This window comes from Harpia harpyja, chromosome 2, assembly GCF_026419915.1.
Source record: "Harpia harpyja isolate bHarHar1 chromosome 2, bHarHar1 primary haplotype, whole genome shotgun sequence".
Taxonomy (NCBI): domain Eukaryota; kingdom Metazoa; phylum Chordata; class Aves; order Accipitriformes; family Accipitridae; genus Harpia; species Harpia harpyja.
The window spans coordinates 3,721,616-3,741,229 of record NC_068941.1 but is presented as its reverse complement, the minus strand read 5'-3'; the positions used below and the strand labels follow the sequence as shown (position 1 = coordinate 3,741,229).

General features: G+C 38.5%; 1 protein-coding gene across 2 annotated transcripts in view; it reads right to left on the bottom strand.

The window, feature by feature from the left end:
* The window catches only part of ANK2 (ankyrin 2), a 382,844-nt gene that overhangs the window by 325,939 nt on the left and 37,291 nt on the right, over window positions 1-19,614 (bottom strand). The gene's annotated exons all lie outside the window — the stretch shown is intronic.

Sequence of the window (19,614 nt, the reverse complement as noted above, 5' to 3'; positions counted from 1 at the left end):
AACCACCTCTCTAACTCAGCTGCTGCCAAAGCATGCAGTAGATCTCCACAGATTTGTTTCAAGAACACTTAAAAAGCCTTGAAGAGTACGCTCCTTCCCAACACCGCTCCCCACCCCCACCAAAAAAAGAAAAGATTTCTTTGGTCCTGGGTAGCATTCTCTATCTAAACCAGTCAAATGTAAATTTCATACTTGGATTAGATTGTAGGCTTGAGGCTGGGGGGGGGGGGGGGGGGGGGGGGAACGACACTAAGTTGAAGATCCTGCTCCGAATCAGGTAAAACAAGCATTTGAGCTTTATGATGCCAACCGAACATGCAAGAATCCTTCCTGATCACTGAGCTCTGAGTTATCCTGTACAGGCATCTCCGTTTCTTCCTGCGGAGCTGCTCCACTTTGTATAGTTAAATATTTATTGGGTTGGGGAAAGAGGATGCATAAAGTGTGTCAAAGCAGTGAAGAAATCAGAGTAATTGATGAGCCATTAAAAACTACATTATACTGTTTCCTTAGGCAATTGAAGTGAATCTAGTAGTGCTGGTAAAAGACGTAAAATGACTAATCTGCAAGTTGGGCTTCACCATTTGTATGAAGAGCTGATTATGTCTTTTCACACTCCCTCCTCACTCTCTCGATACCATACCAGCATATTACAAACAACAGGACTGTCAGAAACGTTACTGTATGTGATAAGCATGGCTTTCTTCTTCTCTAATACTAACTTTTTAAGAGAAATATGATATCCACTGTAGAGAAAGAAATAATGACCACATTAGTAACAGGTGTCATAATACCACCTTTAGCCATGAGACTCTAAGCCACACCTCTCTCCAATTTTAGAGGATAAAGATGCAATAGTTACTATGAATCAATGAGAAAATAAGTATAACAGCTTAAACACTGAGCTTCTTGTGAAATTGGATTAGCACTAATGGATGAAGCTGTCTCTTCTCTAACAATTAGAAGTGATCCTCCAAACACACTAACTGTATAGCTCTGCCTGGGTGCTCGAAAGAGAGGGGAAGAAACAGAACTGTGTTCTCCACAGGGTTTGGGTTTTGGTTTGGTTTTTTTCAGATTCACAGGAGATTTTCCATGTACAAAACACACCTGTGTGAAGGTTCCTAAATAATTTTGGAAATAGTCTCTGGCTACTGGATATCACCTGGCATATCCACATGTCTCTAAGTACATTTCCATAAGCAGAGTCTCTGTGGTTAATACCTTAACTTTCTGCATATGGCCACTGAGACAGAGAGGACAGATGACAGGGAGAAGCAGGCACTTGGCCTGGTAGCATTTTCCGGCTTTTAGAGATGTGGGTATCATGATCGAGGCAAAAAGAAAGCCTGGAAAAGGAAACTTAGGATGGAGGTAAACAGGCAAGAGAACAAAGATAGCACAGAAGAAACTTTATGGGGGTGGGAGGCATAAGAAAAGAGATCAAGAAAACCCAAGAATGAAATGTTCTGAGGAACAGAAGTTAAGGATGTGCAAGCAATCGCTACGTGAGATAACATACTTATTAGCACACTAATATGTGGGATTCCTTTACACACATTTCTCTCCAAAGCTGCATGGAAAACTAATAATCAGCACTAGAGAAGAGAAAGGCAAGGGCGGCAGTGAGCACAGCACCGAAGGCAGAGAGAGAAGAGAAAGCAGGTGCCAGGGGGAGAGAAGGCCAGCAGGAACGGGCAGGATGGGCAGTGTGTGGGAGAGGCCACGGAGAATGTTGGAGAGGGCCCAGGAGTTCACATCACACACATTCACTGCACTCAGACATCGCTGCCCTGACCCCTCCAAGCTTGGTTGGTCTCACTCTTGCCCTTTCCACACTGGAAAGACACAAAAAAGTGCATATCAAACCAGAAATTGAAGCCTCAGATCTTCTGGTCTCTCGTTGGAGTGTTCAGCTCTTGAGACACAAAAAAACGCAAGCTTTGGGAGAAAGTGAAATTAAGAGAAAAACAATTATTATGTGGAAAAAAGTTCTTTTCCTCCACCAACAAGAGGAATCCTGGTATACTTACTTCTGAAAGATGGTACAGCTTCATATGAACTCAAGCTTGGAACAGGCATGTGGTTTTCACACCTTTAGACCAAGTTCGATTACAGCACTCAGTTCAGAGTCAAAAATCTGTACTACTGCTTTAATCTTAGCTTTTTAGGTAGCTGCATGGGTTGACAGGAAAGACAAGAAGCAAGGAAGAAACTGCAGGCCCATACTTGTGACAGTAACACCAACAATTATACATGAGGAAGTTGTATGAATCCTGTCAAATCACTAAAATCACATCAAGCAACTTGGAGCAGTGACAGGAATAATGAGCTCGCTCAGTTCATCTTGCTTTTAACTCCAGTGAGGCACCTTTGAGTCACTCCAAAGAGCCATTACACAGAGCAAGTTGCAAGCCAAAACAACTGCCTACCAGAAGACAGAATAATTTTAATTTACATATAGCATTCTGATACTGAGTGGATGGTCCTTGGTGGACTTCTTGTGAGTGGGACTTTTCTTATAGTTATCAGACACATAGGAGTAGAGGTGCATTAGCTGTAAGAACCTTTGCTTCGTATTTTCCGAACAAAAACACAGCCAGCGAGATTTAACTTAGCATTGTTCAGTTCTTCACCCTCTCACAGTGGTTCAAATCCACATCTGGTTACTATTTCTAACGTATGAAGTTCAATATTGAACCCTACAGCACAGTAAACATTGAATACAAATCTTAATTTGTATCCTTGAGACCATTATACACAGCCTAAATTGTTAGAAGTGATGCATTAAAAGAAATATACTTCTTATTCTGTTTAAGCACTTTCAAACCAACTGCCTCTGCATCCTCCTCTTCAAGAGCTCTACAGCCAGCTTCTTTTTTTTCTGTAGGAAATGGTTTCAGCACCCTGGCAGGGCACCAAGTCACCGGGGTCATGGAGAAGGAGAACAAACACTGCCTTTGTGCAGGTTCCTTGGAAGGCAGCGAGAGCTCAGCTCACGGATACAATACTGTCAGGGACAACATGCCCGATATTCAAAGCACCGATAGCATGAACTCCTTCACTTTGACACAGGCTTTCGAAGTCCAAAGCTCTTCTCAATATCTTCACTTTTTAAAAAATCCTTAAAAAAAAAATGCTGTTGTGTATAATTAGACCTTTAACATTTCAGGGCCCAATTCTGCAAACTCTTTCAAGCCATCAGTACTATTTGTAAGAACATGAACTGCATCAAAAAAGTAATTTACTCTCTCTTCCTCCTAACCCTGAGCATCACCAAAGATATTTTAATAGGTTTTGAATAGTTTAAATCCACCATGTACTTGTAACTGTCTACCTTAGAGAATGACTAAGTTTTGTATTAACAGCAGATTAATGGTCCTGCAAATTCCAGTTAAATCTTGAGGGTGGGGTGGCAACCCAATATACTTTTATATATATATACACACTTTTTTATATATAAACACTATATATATAAAGCTATAGTACAGTATTTTGTATTTGGTTTCATTTACTGTGATTACATTAATCTTAAAAGCACTAAAGTGCAAGAGTAATATCTGGATCCAAGGTACCTACTGAAGTAAAACTAGGCACTAGTAGCAAAGTAATCTATGTAATCCTTTAGGGAAAGGGAGATAGAATATATCTGCTCCTCCAACATAAAAAGAGCATAAAAAAGAATCAGCAAGAGAGAAGAGCTCATCACATCTTTCTTTCCAGAGCCGCTCTGAATTCTCCTGCCATACCATCTTGTTGCAACTCATATACGAAAAACTGATTTGAAATTTCTGCTCCTCACGTAGAACGGTACTTAATTCCAATTTTGCTTAATGCAATCTATACATTGAGCAAAAGATTTTCTGGAAAAACCTAGAAACCGTTTACTAAGTGCTACACTGATGTCAACCATTATGTCTGTTTTATTTTGATGCAAGTAGATGTAGTGTTAACAGTAGTACAGTTGCATGATGCAGTTCCACCCTCAGCTTAACTTTTCATTAGTGAAGGGATAGTACCTGTTGACTTTGTCCAGGCTAGCTGACAATCATAGGCTTGCTACCGGGTTCTTCTGAAACATCTCACCTTCAGAGTTCTCTTTTTGAGCTTGACAAAACATTTCAAATCACTTCTTATTTTTCCTGCTCCAGGACAAATTATTTCAGAGGCTTCAAGGAAAAGATCCTTGGGCAAGATATCCTCATGTCACCCCTACCATCATCATCTTTCAGGGTTTTTGCTTGTTAGGGTTTGGGGGTTTTTCTAATACAATAGACAAGATATAGTTGATATAGTTGATCCTATTTCTACAAGCGTTGCACCACAATCTTTATTCAAGGACCAACTAACACCTCAGCAGAAGACCATCTCTGCTGCAGAAAATGGGAATCCAGGACTGATTCTAGACTGCAACAGGACAGCGATAGCAAAGTACAAGGAAATGAGGAAGCGCTGTTCAACATCATAACAAACGGACAGGGCTGAACACACGATATCATAAAACATACTCGCTGAGAAGCATGCTCTGTAGAAACCATGGTACAACACCATCAGAAGAACGCTAGCCAAAAAAGAAATGGCTTTGCACATATCTGCATACAAGGAAAACAGAAGGCAAACAGTTGTAAGCTTCTGTTTGAAGGGCAATGAATATTGTAAGTTCATATTATGATCTGATTAGAAAGACAAGCCAACAGTTTGTTAGTAACCAAACAGCATTGTTTTGAAGTGGGGAGGGAAGAAGCTCTGGAGAACTCTGAAAGTGATACCTCTTATACTCCATGCTAGAAGAAAAAATTGACCCAGTAGAAGTTAAAACAAAAGAAAAAAGTTAGTTTCGTGGTAACACTTCACTTTCATACTACACCAAAAGCCTAATTTTGGCAAAGACAACCATTGCCTTCATCAGCATGGTAAAAACTTGAACAAGAGCTGTGAGAATGATCAAGAAAGGCACATGCCAACAACACCCTGCAAGAAAAACCCAGAGCATTGAGGTTCTCATCATGCTACTGGTTAAACCCAATTAAGTCCAGACTGACACTAGGAGAGGCATACCTACAGAGACACACACATCCACCGCCAGTGCAAGATGTGATTAAGTTACAGGCATAAGTCACAGGCACAACTGAGTTGGGGGGGGGGGGTGTTAAAAAAAGAAAAAAAATCAAGAGTGGAGACATTAAAGAGAAAAGGAAAAAAGCAAAAGCTCTGCTGTAGTCATGTTGACATGACAATCCAAACATAGACAAGGTGTCTAGAAGTAGCTAGGATGTATTTCAGTTTGGACTAGAGACCCAACATTGTAAATACCTCAATGTTTTCTGTACCTTTTAGGTCTCCACATCATGGAATACTCAGTTTTGAAAGATGGCTACATAAAACTGACAGATATTACTCAGACCATTAGCTCTTTTTCCTTTGAAATATTGAAATCCCAAACCTGTTATTTTCTCTCCAACAGTGACATTCCAGAGAGACGGAGATCTTATTCATCACAACATCAAAGCTAATAACTATTGGAACATGAAGGCAAACGAGGATCTCCACAAAGCTACCCAGTCACGGAAGATGGGGCAGTACCAATGCGCAGTAGTGGAAAAACTGCATCTGCCTTCCTCTCCTGCTTAAGCCCTGATCCAACACACTGATTTTCATCCCTGACAGAGAAGCGGCAGCTGGCATAAGGCCAGCTTCAGCACCTGAGCAGTCACATCAGAAAACAAATCCCACACAGAGATGATTCTCTAAAAGTCATTCTCTATCTTCAGCAACAGTGAGTGCTATGGTGTTTTTTCCTTGCCTATAATATATCATGCAGGATTTGGCCTGTAATATTGAACAAAGGAGAAAGGAGAGATAAAGAAGAGAGGGAACAATCAATCAGTCTGACATTCCTCATGTCTCTGAGTCAGGTCAGAGACTACCTATACTCATTAGCAGCCAGTAATTAGATAATTGTCCACCTTAAGTATACACCATTGCTTCCACTGAGGGCACAGAGATTAATGCTGAGAACACTTGAAAAAACTCCTAGCAGGAATGACTGCTAATTCATTTCCAAATTATTGCATTTATAGCATTAATGTATTTTGACACATTTTCTGAGACACCTCACTAGCTTTCTTGCTATGTGACCCAAGAAGATTTTCTTACTAGCTCTCTCAGGACAGGTGTCCTCTGATGACCGTGCTCATGGTATCACAAGGACTCCTGAGCCCCAGGGCAACAGCGTGGCTTACTGTGACATTCACTGGGTGCCAAGCAGGTTCAGACTTCAATATATGGTTCAGGAAACTAAGCTGAAGGACGCACAGTTGGGGCCCTTACTTGTGAGATGAAATTATCTCAACAGTCATTTCTGTTTGGCTTGCTTCCTATTTTTTATGCTACATGCTCAAGAAGCTTTAGCTAGCAGTCTTTTATTTAATTAAAATTAAGATGCTGATCTAATTTTTTAAGAAGGAAGCAGAACATAAATGTAGCTTGGGAAAAAAAAAAAATCCTCCTTACTGAGTCTTGCTAGACTTGCAAGTTACTGCCTGCTCTATGACGAGAGATTATTGGGGAGCCGGGAGGGATGACAACTCATGAGGCAAGGGGGAAAAAAAATTCTGTTTTATTTCACTTATACAACTCTCCCAAAGCTGGTAGCTCTAGCAATTCCTGAACAGCTGTAATATAAAATAAACTGAATGGAAGGTCACAAAGCTCTCTAGCTGAGGAGGAAGGAATACAAGTCATTGAAGATATGTCCTTACTATATTAGGGACCAAATAGGACTTTTAGTGCTCTTCAACTCACAGGCATAGGTATTTCACTCCTCTCACTAGTTACTAAGCCATTAGCATATTATAAAAATATAGCCATAAGGATGGCTCCACACAACACAGTTTGAGGATTAAGCCACTTAGGACCTTCAGGTCAACATTTCTTTGTTCAGTGTGAAAAGCCTAGTAAAGGAAAGTTTCCTTACAGTCTGGGGAGGTGTAAAGGGCAAGTGCCATAGGGCAGACACAGAGATTACAATTTGTAGTACTATTTTAATCATCATCATCACAATTTTTCTTTCATTATCTTTTAATTCATTATTTTTATTATATAAGTTAGAAAAAACAAGGGGTCCCCAAAGGATACTAATAACCCTTATTTCCTTCAATAATGACAAGAGGAAAAAACCCACAGGGGTAAGAAATTCAAATTATAATTTGCAGCACCTCTTCCATTTTGTACTCCTAAAGCATAAAAAGGATGAAATCTTTTCCTAAGACAGAGGTGAGGAGGAAGAATAGGGGCAAAAGGGAAGGAATGATTGAGGAGCAGTAACACACTTCCTTCATTCCCCACCCCACCCACCCTCCCCCCCACCCCGAAAAAAAGAGTTCCATAAAAAAAACTCGAAACCATCTCTTAGAACAAAAGTGGAACGATCTGCCTGAGCAAAGGCCACAGGTTTTCCTCTTACATTTGGCCTTCTAGAAAAAGGAGCTATCATTCACCATTAGACAGCCTGCCTACTAGCTGTCATATTTAAAGGTGTAGTGTCTGCCGCACTCTGCCCACCTCCCCTGGTTTTGACTCATCCGCAGCAGGAACAAGCTCCGCTCTGAAAGCCCTGCCAGTTTCATGAGGTTACCCCATGCTTTCAGCATATTACCTTGCACATTATGCCTGTGGGTCAGAACTGGCTGGTGTCCAGCCAGCCTGGAAAATGGAGTGAGCAGGCAGGTCTGCCTGTAAACAGCAAAGCAGACATGCCCACAGTCTGACTGTACAAAGCAGTTAGCACAGCAATTTACACAGATAATTTCTGGGCCTATATTTGGACGGCCAAATTCAGAGTGATGGCTGTAATTCAAGGATGGTGCTGCTCCCCTTCCACCTCCCAGATAGGATAATCTCTGAATCTGGAATCCGGTAAAAGCATTTTCTGTTTGACTTGGGTTTAAAACAGAAACTTCTGTTGGAAGTTGATCTATTTGGACTTTGCCTGTATTTAATTAAAAAAAAAAAAAAACAAAACAAAAAACCAAACCAAAACAAACAAAAAAAAGATTGAACAAATAACCTCCAAGAATAGCCCCGAAAGGAAACATCACCATGCACTGTACCATGCGTGGGACTTTCTGCATGAAGGATAAGATACCCAACTGAATCTCACTGAATCTCATCTGGTTTGGGATTAAGCATAAGTTTGGAATAGCATTGAGGCTGACTTATAATATTCCAGATTAAAGAGGTTAAAACAAGCTCTAATTCAAAAGCTACCTAATTCTGATGCAAGTCATTTAAGAAAAACAAAAAGCTAGTATTTGCTCCTTTTTTTAATCCAATCAAAGAAAACAAGGAATAGAGTGGAGAACACACACACACAGATGAAACTCAGAAATATCCCGATTTGTCCCATATACTGTAATAAACAAACTTTCTCTACTTCTTTCTTCAGTGGGGAGTGGGGTAGGAAGGAATAAGAAAACACAGGACCTGGAAAGATTTGGTCCAGAGTTCTGGAACAGTAAGAAATATTGCCAGAGACCTTTGATTTGACAATGATACCGCTAACTACCGCAGCAGGACTTCAAAAGTGTGCGATAACAAGTGACTAAGCATCAGTCACACTGGAGAAACAAATATTTTGCATTATCCAGAAAAATATATCTGCTTAGATATATGTCTATTGTCTTAAAAACGTGTGTGCTTTTGCACAAGGAACTCAAAAAACCAGGGTCATGCCAAACACCCAGGTATCACTTTCAACCCTGTTCCACTCCATCTTAATTTCTGAAGCAGAGCCACCACACTGCAGCCAAATAGCTTTCTCCAGAGCTCCTTGAAACAGCTTTTCTTCTATTAAACTTTTTTCCCAACAAAATTATGTCAAAAGCTATATTTGTAAGCAAAACAAATTAAGATTTCAAAACCTCCTATCCTGAAAATGATATAGTATCATGTAATTTTGCAATTTCTAGGCTTTCTTGAGAGCAAAAGACAGTATTTTTCTGCATTAAGAATTGCTGACAGATGTTCTCCCCTCTGTTGTTAAACAAGTCTTGATAAAAATACACTCAAGTCTTAATAGAACTGGATGTACCCTAAGTAAGTTTTCCATTTGTTCTGGTGTACGCCTCATAGGCTTTTTTGTCTGCTTGTTCTAGCACAATGCATGTTTGGTACCACAACAGTGACAGCTGACAACTGTTTTTCCTGTTTGCAAAAGATTTACCATTCAACTTGAACCAAAAGCATTTGTCATGTTGCATGGCAGTGAAGTAGATTTAATCGGATGAGGCCACTGGCGTTGTCAGTGCCAGGCTGAAAGAATTTGGTAGAACAAAAGCTGGATTTATCTCTCTGGGAGTCTGGGCAGGGAGCAGCAGTGTATCTTTGTGAACGCACAAGGGGGAATTTCAAGAGGAGAAGAAAAGGAACGCAATATTTTCATTACAGTTAAGCCAGAAAATAACTGTTCTTAAGTGACCAGCAGGATGCTCCTGCCAGCTGAGAGCACCATTGTCAGAATTTTGACAAAGTGAAACTCCATGTCCCTCTTTCAAATGTTACTAAGATGGAGGGGGATACCTTTCTGTGCTCTACTGCTACCTCTATTTCCAAAATCATAAGCATCACCTGATATCTGGTCACATCCAGCAATAAAGCTGCAAAAAATTAATCAGAATGGATGACAGTCCCCAGACTGCAGAGATGATCCCCCCAAATATTCTATTAGGACCCCAAATTCCTCAAAAGTCATAACAAAACACATTGCACTACTTCTAGCTAATGTCAGAGACCACATGAAACACACCACTAAAAGAAAGTAAGTCGTCTTCATTTTGCATAGCCACCAAGATAATATTTCATACTCTTTGTATTCTTTTGGATGACAGAGTCATTCCACACTTAAGTTCAGAACACATTTAAGTTCAGAAGAGAAATAGTAAGCTCATATACACAAAAATCAAGTTGGGAGGCTTGTAGCACTTCAAACCCCCAATAGTGAATGAAAAAATACACAGCTCCAACTTAGGCAGTTTGCGGATTTACATGAACCCAAAACATTGTTATCATTAAGTCCTACCTTGTTAAGAGGATGCTGGTGGAAGAAGGAGCCCCACAACTAGAATGACAGAAAGTCAAATTGTGGTTCTGACCTGCTACAAATTGGGACGGGGGAAGGACTAGAAACACAACTTATCTTTAAATTAGACCGTGAGACACAAGCTGAAAAACAAGGGACCCAAATTAGAGAAAAATCCTACATGAAGATTCAGAGTTTTACATCCCCATCAGAGAGAACAAGAAACCAAATGGGTTTAGTTAGCAAGAGAGTGGACGCTGACAATGTTGCCTTGATGCATTGATACTCTCTTGCATTATTTTAAAGCGACAGTTTAAATCTCCCCGAGGTTTAATTAAGTGGCTGCCAAAGGTCAGAGAAAGAGGCGCCTGGATTTTGTTTAGAGCGTGCTGGTATAGCTGGTTCTTTGGCACAACGCAGCCCTGTTCTTGGCATTACTATATTGAAAGCTGCCTACAGTACATTAATGAATTGGAGTTCATCCCTGCATGAAGTGTTTCAACATTCACTCCAATTGTGCTAAAGGAATTTCCCATTTGCTTTTTTCCACTAATTAGAAAGCCACTAGAACAAAGCACAGCCTTTTGAAAGGTGCAGCATGTCCCCAAGTTCTGCTAAGTCAGGGAGAGGTATGGGATATTTTGATCCACTCCGAAGATAACCCTTACCTCCCAGAATCAGGTTGTAAGCGGGACAGTATTTATTAACATTAGATAAGATTTACTACCTTTTTTTAACTTGAAAACCTACGGGCACCAATATCCATCTAGTCCTTCATCCAGGAGATACAACAGTTACAGGAGCTGACAAATGTACAGTTTGTTAGAGACCTAACTCACTTTTGTGCATAACTGCAGTGACTGGCATACATTTCATATGGACACATCTTCAAGTACACTGAGGGAGAACACAATACCCAAAGCAACTCCTCCAAAGTGACTTGCAGACAGCGTGCACTTAAAAATCTGTTATAAAGCCTCAATACAGCATTTTAAAGTGTTTGTGTTGAAAATATTTTGATAAAGAAATTAAAATCCAATTATATAAGAGTTTGGTTTGATTAAGAAGTAGAAAATTGTGAAGCATAATGTATAGCAGTGTTAAGTTTGAAATGTAGTCATAGAAACTTTAGGAACTGTATTATGTGTGACTATAGGAACCTTAGTATTGTTAAGTTTGAAATAAGCAAACCATAGAAACCTCACCAGGAAGATACTGGTCTTTCTATGTTTTGTTTCAAAAACTAAGGAAACCGTCATGGACACCAGTTTGCTGCTTAGAAACCCCCTTACCCTTCCCATCTCGATTTGAGGATTCTAATCAGTAGAGTTAAGTGAAATTGACCAATGATTGTTTTAACATAAGAATATTAATAAGGTGGTATGATTAAAAGACCAATCATTGAAAAGGAATTAACATTTGTTTGGAAATCTAGTGAATATGTATAACAGGTGTGTATTTAACTGTATTGTTAGACAAGACAGGTGCACACGATAGGTGGAGCGATCCCCCATGTGCCCAGCACTGCAATAAAGGAGTGCCTGCTTCTTAACTTCTCATTGCTGTTAAGGAGTTTTATTTTTATTCCGGATTTCAGCAACATTTGGAACTTCACTGCACCTGCAGACCATTTGGTTTCTGAACCCAGGCCCACCAAAATGGTGCTCATTTTTATAATGCAACAGGCTCAGCAACTTTTATATGTTTATTTTTGATTTCAAACTGGAGAATTTGTATTTTAGAAGAAATGTCAGAACGACTTCAGAAACGCCTTGCGATTTTTTTTATCCTTAACAGCCAGAAAGCCACCTAAAATCTGATATTTTTTAAATTAACTTCAAAAATGTGGAAGTCAGATGTCTGCATTCTTGTGCGATGCCATAACCGCGGTATGCTTTATTTGCATCCAAGGAAAACACTTGCTGTGATTCTGGTTGTACAGTGCCACATGTCTCTGATTTCAGCTCCACAGCAGGCCAGTCAGAGTATCAGTAGCACAGGCCTGAGGGTCTGATCCTCTTGCCACTAACATCCTCAGTGGAGTGTTTCCTGCTGACTTTCATTGCCTGCTAAAGCAGGTGAAATCTTTCGGCACTGTTCATGAAGCATTCACTTGTCAATAGGGGCATCCCCTCCTGCATCACTGTTTCTGGTTGTACTGTTTTAATTAAGCAGTGTTCTACAATAGTTAGCAGAGTACACAAACCACTTAACTTTCATTTATTTCGTTTTAATATAATTTATTTCAATGCCTTCAGGTTGGAAAAACAATTTCCCATTTAACTGATTTTTACACTTGCAATAACAACTTTATGCTCAAAAATTACACATAAGAAAGATTTAAAAGTTTCTTTGTTGTTTTGCATTGATGTTCTATAAGTTAAAATTATATGCTTTATTTGAATACTAAGACAATTTATTATATCTGCATTTTAAAGTTAAGCCAGAAAACTATTAACTGGTCAATAAAATCAGCCCAATCAACTTTTACATAACAAATACAGAATACTAAATCACACCATTTTAACTGGTATTAGTTTTCATGGCTTGGTTGGTTGAACTGGTATTTGAACAGTAGACTTCACTTCTGCTACAGTAGAACCCTATACTCATGTGTAAGCCTCTATTTCTTCCCCAACTTAATAAAAATTTATAAAGTTCTTAGATTATTAATCAACTTTTATGCTTCTGAAAGTGAGCTGTTTCTCTAGAAGACAATAGCAGCCAGCCTAGTAGAGAGAAAAACTAAAGCTGAAAGCTGAATTTTTTCCAGATAGTTTATATCGTCAATAAATTGGCATCAATACCAAAAAATGCAGTAGGGTCACCTCTAAACACCTTATAGGCCAACACATGAATTGAGGCATGGGATAGGAGAAGCAATGAGAGCAGGAATAATATCAGTAAGGTAATAACTACTACAACCACATCTTTCCTTAGCATATAAGATGCATTTTTTTTTCCTTCTGTCAGTAATTTAAATATTTACAAGCAGGTCAGGTTTTGTAGACTTAACACCAGAATTTCAGAAGCCTCTTCAAAAGGGGAGCCAAAATCCCAGGGCCAGCCCCTGGGGAATCCCAGAGGAAAGTGATGTGAACAGAGACTGGAAGCAAAGATGGCAACCAAGGAGCAAAGAAGGCCAAATGAGAAGAACAGTATCGGGCCAAAAATGCCAAGAGGGGATAAAGCTGGCAATGTTTTCTTTCCCTCAAGAAACGAAAGCCAGGAGCAATTCCACCTCAGTCACCAGCTGCACCAAGCTGCAGTAAGAAGGAACCCGCGTGCTTTCCTTGCGAGCCAGACATGCACATCTCCAAGCTCGCTTGTGTCAAGTGTTTTATTTTCCATTTTTCCCACCCCAAAATGCACCATTTACTTCACACTTCAAAAACCTTTTGAGTACCCATGTAGAACAAATGTTAATGAATGTCCTCTTAAGCTAACATTAACACCACAGACAAAAATATAACTGACAACACAATTTCAGAAGAGATTTTAAAAAATGAGAAGGGAGAATATTCCTCTAAAACTCATTCCCAATTTCCCCAATATTTATTCTTCAGTTCCCTTTATATATTTTTTTCAGCACTGTGAAAACAACTGGGACTTTAGAGTACAGCTGCTTTCCTTAGTGTTTCAGAAATTAAACTTTTGATCTGTATTGGCACAGAAACCTGCCGAAATAGTCAAATTTCATCTTTATCCAGTCAAAAGAAACACAGGAATGACTGTTCGTCTGTCTTCTCAGACACATCTTTCTCTAAATTCCTTAATTATTATTTTCTTAATCACAATATTATTTTTCATATAAAAGAAACTTAATTTCTCTTTATTTAGTAACTCCCAAAACCCAGGAAGGAAACAACAGCTTACACGAGTTTCATTCAAAAGTCCTGAGCATTGCCCTTATTCTGATTGCAAAAAACTGTGATTGATTCCAGCAAGCAATAAAAGCAGCACTGCGTACTTAAAAAAAAAAAAAAATCTTGCTGAACACAAGGGGACACAAGCTACCAAAAGATGAGAACTTCATTTCTGAAAGGCTGCAAGAGCCTATCAGGTTGCACCAGATATATACTATTGCCAAAAGAATGTCAAATTCCTTTTCCAGTATATAGGGGTTTTGCACCTTCTGTAGGCTTCCCTGCATATATATTCATATATCTCAGCTTGCCATGCAAACTTATGATGCAAAAAGATTATCTTTTCCCATTTGAAATAACAGTTATTTCTCATTGCAAGGAGGGAATAGTAGGCTACCACAAAGAAGTTATGTGCAGTCGACTTTCAAAAAGGTGCCTCTAGCTATTTAGAAAGAATACACACAACTATATCTCTCAAACATCTCTTTTAGATAATCTCCTCATGATCAATAAAGGGAAGTCCTCATCTCACACATCAGGCAATGGCTTCACTTTTAGATTTAAAGTAACTTTCTTAAACAATGTTCTGTGTTCATTAAGAAACTTCCATTAAAATGGTTAAGAATTTTCCCCCCCAAATAATTGGAGAATTCATATTGGTTAAAACTAGCAGATCTTCATCTCATTCTGCAGTTTTGACAAACTAATATATTCCTTCCTAATGGACTTGGGAATGGCTGCATGCACTCAGGACAGCTACAGAGAAAGAGGCAACTTGGTAGAGTGAACAGTTACTAAATTGTTTGTGCTAAAGATTAACTTGTACCTCTATTACGCTACTCTGGAATGTCTCTAGGGTCTCTTCCATATTGCTCTTCAACATCTGGTTGAAAGACACATGGATTAGAGTCACACAAAAAAATAATTCCTTATCCAGATCTATCCCTCAATCTCACCCTTCAACTCTTAGTAGATACAGGTACACATTTCTCCCCGGATCTCTTCCACCATTATTTAGGGGGGGTTTTTTACCCCTTTTATTTAATCAGTGTAAAAGAGTAAACAGAGCTTGAAATTTATCAGGCACACAGTCCTTAAAAGTTTTGTTTTAATATTAGAAGTCTGAAACTGAACTTCAACAATAAATTTTAACTGCAGAAGAGTTGTGTTCTACAACATTACCACAGGAGATGGTATGTCATAGCAGCATCCAGGATGGAAGCTGTCTCTTTCTATGTCAATATTTTTACCTCAAAGTCCTCACTGATGACGGGACAAGGGACAAAGCTCATGTGCTTTTAACTCTACCAGTTTGTCTAAGAAGAGATATGCCTCTCCCCACGTCGTCCTCCTCTTTTGTCTTTCAGCCTTTACAACCCCAGCAGAAGTACTTGGCTGTGCAGGCATTCTGGTATCTAATGCTACTCTCCTGAAGTCTCTTATTGTGGTACCTTTGTGCAGCTGAACATCACCAAGGATATGCAGGCACTTCTGCCCTGACAAGGAACCTTTCCAGGCCATGCATGACCTTTCTACTTCAAAATATTTCTTAAAGATACTCAGTAGTCACTGCAGGCCCTGGAGCACTAGTATGATACAATGCAAAACATCACTTAAAAAAACCCAAACACCTACACTCCGAATATTTCACAGCATCACCCGATGCAGGTGACAGAACAGGACACAAAAGCCACATGAATGGCTCATGCACAAACTGCATGGAAACACACAAATTAAATTCAAACATGGTCAGAAGTCTTAGGCTGCCCAAGAGCAAATAAAAAATTAAGATATTGCCTAAATATAAGCCAGCCCAGGTGGCTTGCAGTCCTATACTTGACAGCGGAAAGCTACAAATATTAGCAGAAAACCTGCCCCCAAGCTTTCCACTTACTCAGAAGGTTCCTTATTTCCCTCTTCCCATGACTCCAAAGGCAAAATGTTTTAGTCTTCCATGCTGCCGAGGCACATGTAGCCACTGGAACATAGGTTCTTAAATAAAAGCAGACTATTCTCTCCCCAACCCACCCACCAAAATAGCCCTGACTGGAGAAGGATGACAAAGCTATTTTCCAGCAACTGTAAGACTTTCAAAATTTCCTTTTGGGTAGGGTCATATCCCATCCTCCCTCCCTCCTCCACCAAAGGACAGAATTGCCATGGCATCTCTGCATTCTGCCCAAATACAGATCTTAATTCAAAAGGAGAATCCTGATATTAGGAACATTGGTAAATACACGATATACCTCAGTCATGGACTCAGGAGGAGTTTCCACTCTCTCCAAGTAGACAAGCAGCTCTGGGTCTTCCACATCTTAAACTAGTGTCCTAATTCCAGGTTACAGAAATTGAGGGGTTAAGAAGTCACCACGTTTTCCTCCATTTTTCACCAAACTAAACCAAAAATCTGATCCAAATTTCACAGATATTAGTACAACTCTTCTATTAACTGTAATAGTTCAGTCCTTATAACGTTTTAATTATTTTTTACTCTTTAAAATGCATGAAAATGTCACATCACCTTTAAATGTTTATTGACATTTTTAGACAAATATTTCATGCTGATTTTAAAGAATACAGTACTTTTTCATAACGCTTCTGTTAAGTACAAAATGGCAAGTCTATGCTCTCAGGTAAACTCTCAGTACAATGAAAAGGAATTTTTTATCTTGTACAAAGCAGACATTGACTACTGCAGAGAAACAATACTTTAAGGATGAGTTCTTTCAAAGCTACTTAAGTGATTATGGCGCCCACACAGCTCCCATTTAAATTAACAGAAACTGCATGTCTGAATCTCTTAAGCAATTTTGGATACTTCATTATTCTATGAAATATTTTACCAGTTTAAGGGTAGTAAGTTTAGAGTAATAAATTGATAACATTCTCTGATGTACAATGGAAAGACTTCTCAAAGCAGAAGTGAGCATTTTTTTTTTTAAGATGCTACGATTGTCCTTTGTTTTCTACCCACAGAAAAAACCCTCCCCGTATAGTATGCTTACTTTTGCAACAAAGCTCTATAAAGATATAAGCACAATAAAATTTAAAAACAACTGTCTCATTTCTGCATAAGCTGTAACACTTAAGTGCTTGTTTTCCCTTTCTACCTACCATCTTTCATCTGCAAAACAGAAGAAGTCCAACCTAGATAAAGCAAATGAAAGGCAAATTTCTGAACTGCATGTTTGGTCTAATCAGTTCAGATAGAAATATCTTTTTCAGACATCTTCCCCTGCCCCCCCTTTAAAAAAAAAAAAAAAGTTTTTTTAAAGCTGCTAGAGATGCAACAGAGTAATAGCAATGCTATCATTCAGACCAATTTAAGGAAGTTGGGTCCATAAACAGCTGGGACCATAAGGTAAGGCAGGTGCAAGTTCCTTCTGTTATGTTCAAACAATTGGGGCAGCCAGTGTTGTTTATTTACATACAAACAGCCCTGTATCTTGAAAAAATCCACCTGTCCAAATATTTAGTTTAAAACAATCTTCCATATTGCCATAGATGGTTCTAAATATTTATATTTTTTAGCAGACAGGTATATGGAGAGTCAAAAAGAGAACAGACACTTTAAAAAAAGAAAAGTAGTTAAATGAAAAAAAAAATTATTATAAGTCCAACACATCTTTAGTTGAAAACAATTCTTTGGTCTACATTTCTGAAACATCAATATTATCATTTAACTAGTGATTACTTTCCCATGAAAAGAATTAAAGTTATTTTATTTCACAAGGCCTAAATTTATGACATGCTAATGTAATTGTCACTGCACAGTACTTAAAACCATGTTTGATGACTTTACATGCTATACATCCTAACAGTCAACTAGAAGGCCTAAAACAGCCTCGAAAAGCCAGTTAAAGTTGTAATAGCAGCATAGCACATTTAGAAACTAAACCACTAATGTTCAAGACACCTTAGAAATCTTGCCCCTTTTCACAAAACAGTGAGTGTACTAACATTATCCATCTTGTGCAAACAGGACAGGCTCACTAGGATGTCTTCCTTTTATTCAATTTAAGTTCCATTCTTGATATTTAAGCTGTCCATGGGTCACGGTTTAAAGTAGATGACATCAACCTAGCTTAAAACCAGTAAATTGCAACAGAGATTGTAGAATTGAGCAGTCTGATGAAGTAAACATGACCATCTTAACTGGCTTGGAAACTGTAATATCAAACCATCTTCACCTCATTTAGGGATTTCTCTAGGAACACCGTGTTGATCACTGGCAAAAGCTCTTCATCAAGTTTGACCAATTCCAGACTTCAGTGGTTCCTATGCTAATTCTCACTGAAGCAAGGAAATATGTAAACAGTAGCTAAAACATTTTAACTAAATGCAGAATACAGATAGCTTGCATTTTCTTTGCTCTCAAGAAAGGCTAAAGGTGCTCCTATATTTAAGGATATTCTGATATTGTGTAGTCATAAAACATAAAATAGTTCAAAAAGCAAATCACAAATACCCAAGTACAGCAGGGGGGAAAATAAGCATAGAAAACAATGGATTTTTTCAGAAAATGCACGAAAGTTTGAATATGCTGTGCTACAGTGGTTATTACCAACATAACCTGTTAGAATTAAATTAACACGGATGTGAAATACCAGGATATAGGGAAACAATAGACTATGCTGTCAAATCCTAAGAAATTACTGCTATTTGGCAGTAATTCAGTCAGCAACAGCAAATTCTGTTTATCACACAATGTCCAATACTACATTGCAGTGTTTTGCTTTTTGGTTTTTTAACTAATATGAACTGAAGTAGAAGCAAAAAAAAATTTTTTTACAGTTTCACACTTTTCTTCTACTTGGTACTACTTGCTAGCATTAGACATTAATTACGTGGAGTGATCAAATCCATACAGCAATGTAATCTAAATACTAGATTCAGTTTTTACAGAAGTAATTTTAATTTTCAGCAGAAACAATTTAAAATTGTTTTCAAGTAGGTCTTTGCTCTTGCCCCCAAAGACCAGAATTGTAGTATTTTCCAAGTTCTTTGAGGTTTCATTTTAGTATTCTCTGCCAAAGTGACCACAATCTTATGATCAAAAACTCATCTTGAATAGTTATGCCCCAAATAGTTTGCAGCATATCTATTAACTTAAACTGCAGAGGTCAGTTATTTCACAATAACTTAAAATTCTGCATATCCTACTCACACATCAAAGACTATTTAATGAAATAAAGTCTTTCATACATTTAAATGTACTGTCCCCCTTCTAGTCATAAAACAGCTGAGACTAGCTTCACTTCATCGCATTTAGAAACCATCCTAAGATCCACATCAAATGCTCACTCAAAGTAGGCAGGTGGCAAAAAGAAGAATGAAAATAATCTGAGGTGACAAAGAAAAGATAGTGCATCAATTCATGCATATCTCTCACACCATAAGGACATTTCGGAAGATGGACTGATACCATTATATCATTGCATATTATGTTTATCTTTTCTCTCCGTTTCCTCAAAATGGAAAGTTGCCACAATAACGTTATTTTTTCATGTAAGTGAATTTTTGATAAATATTGAGTAACTTTGTGCACAATACAAATTAATAGTTGGATACAGCTCACAGATTGTACACTGTACATACAATACTGCAGTGATTTCCAAGAAGCAGATCATATGAAAGTAGTAGACATGAACATTCTTGTTTGTACAAAAG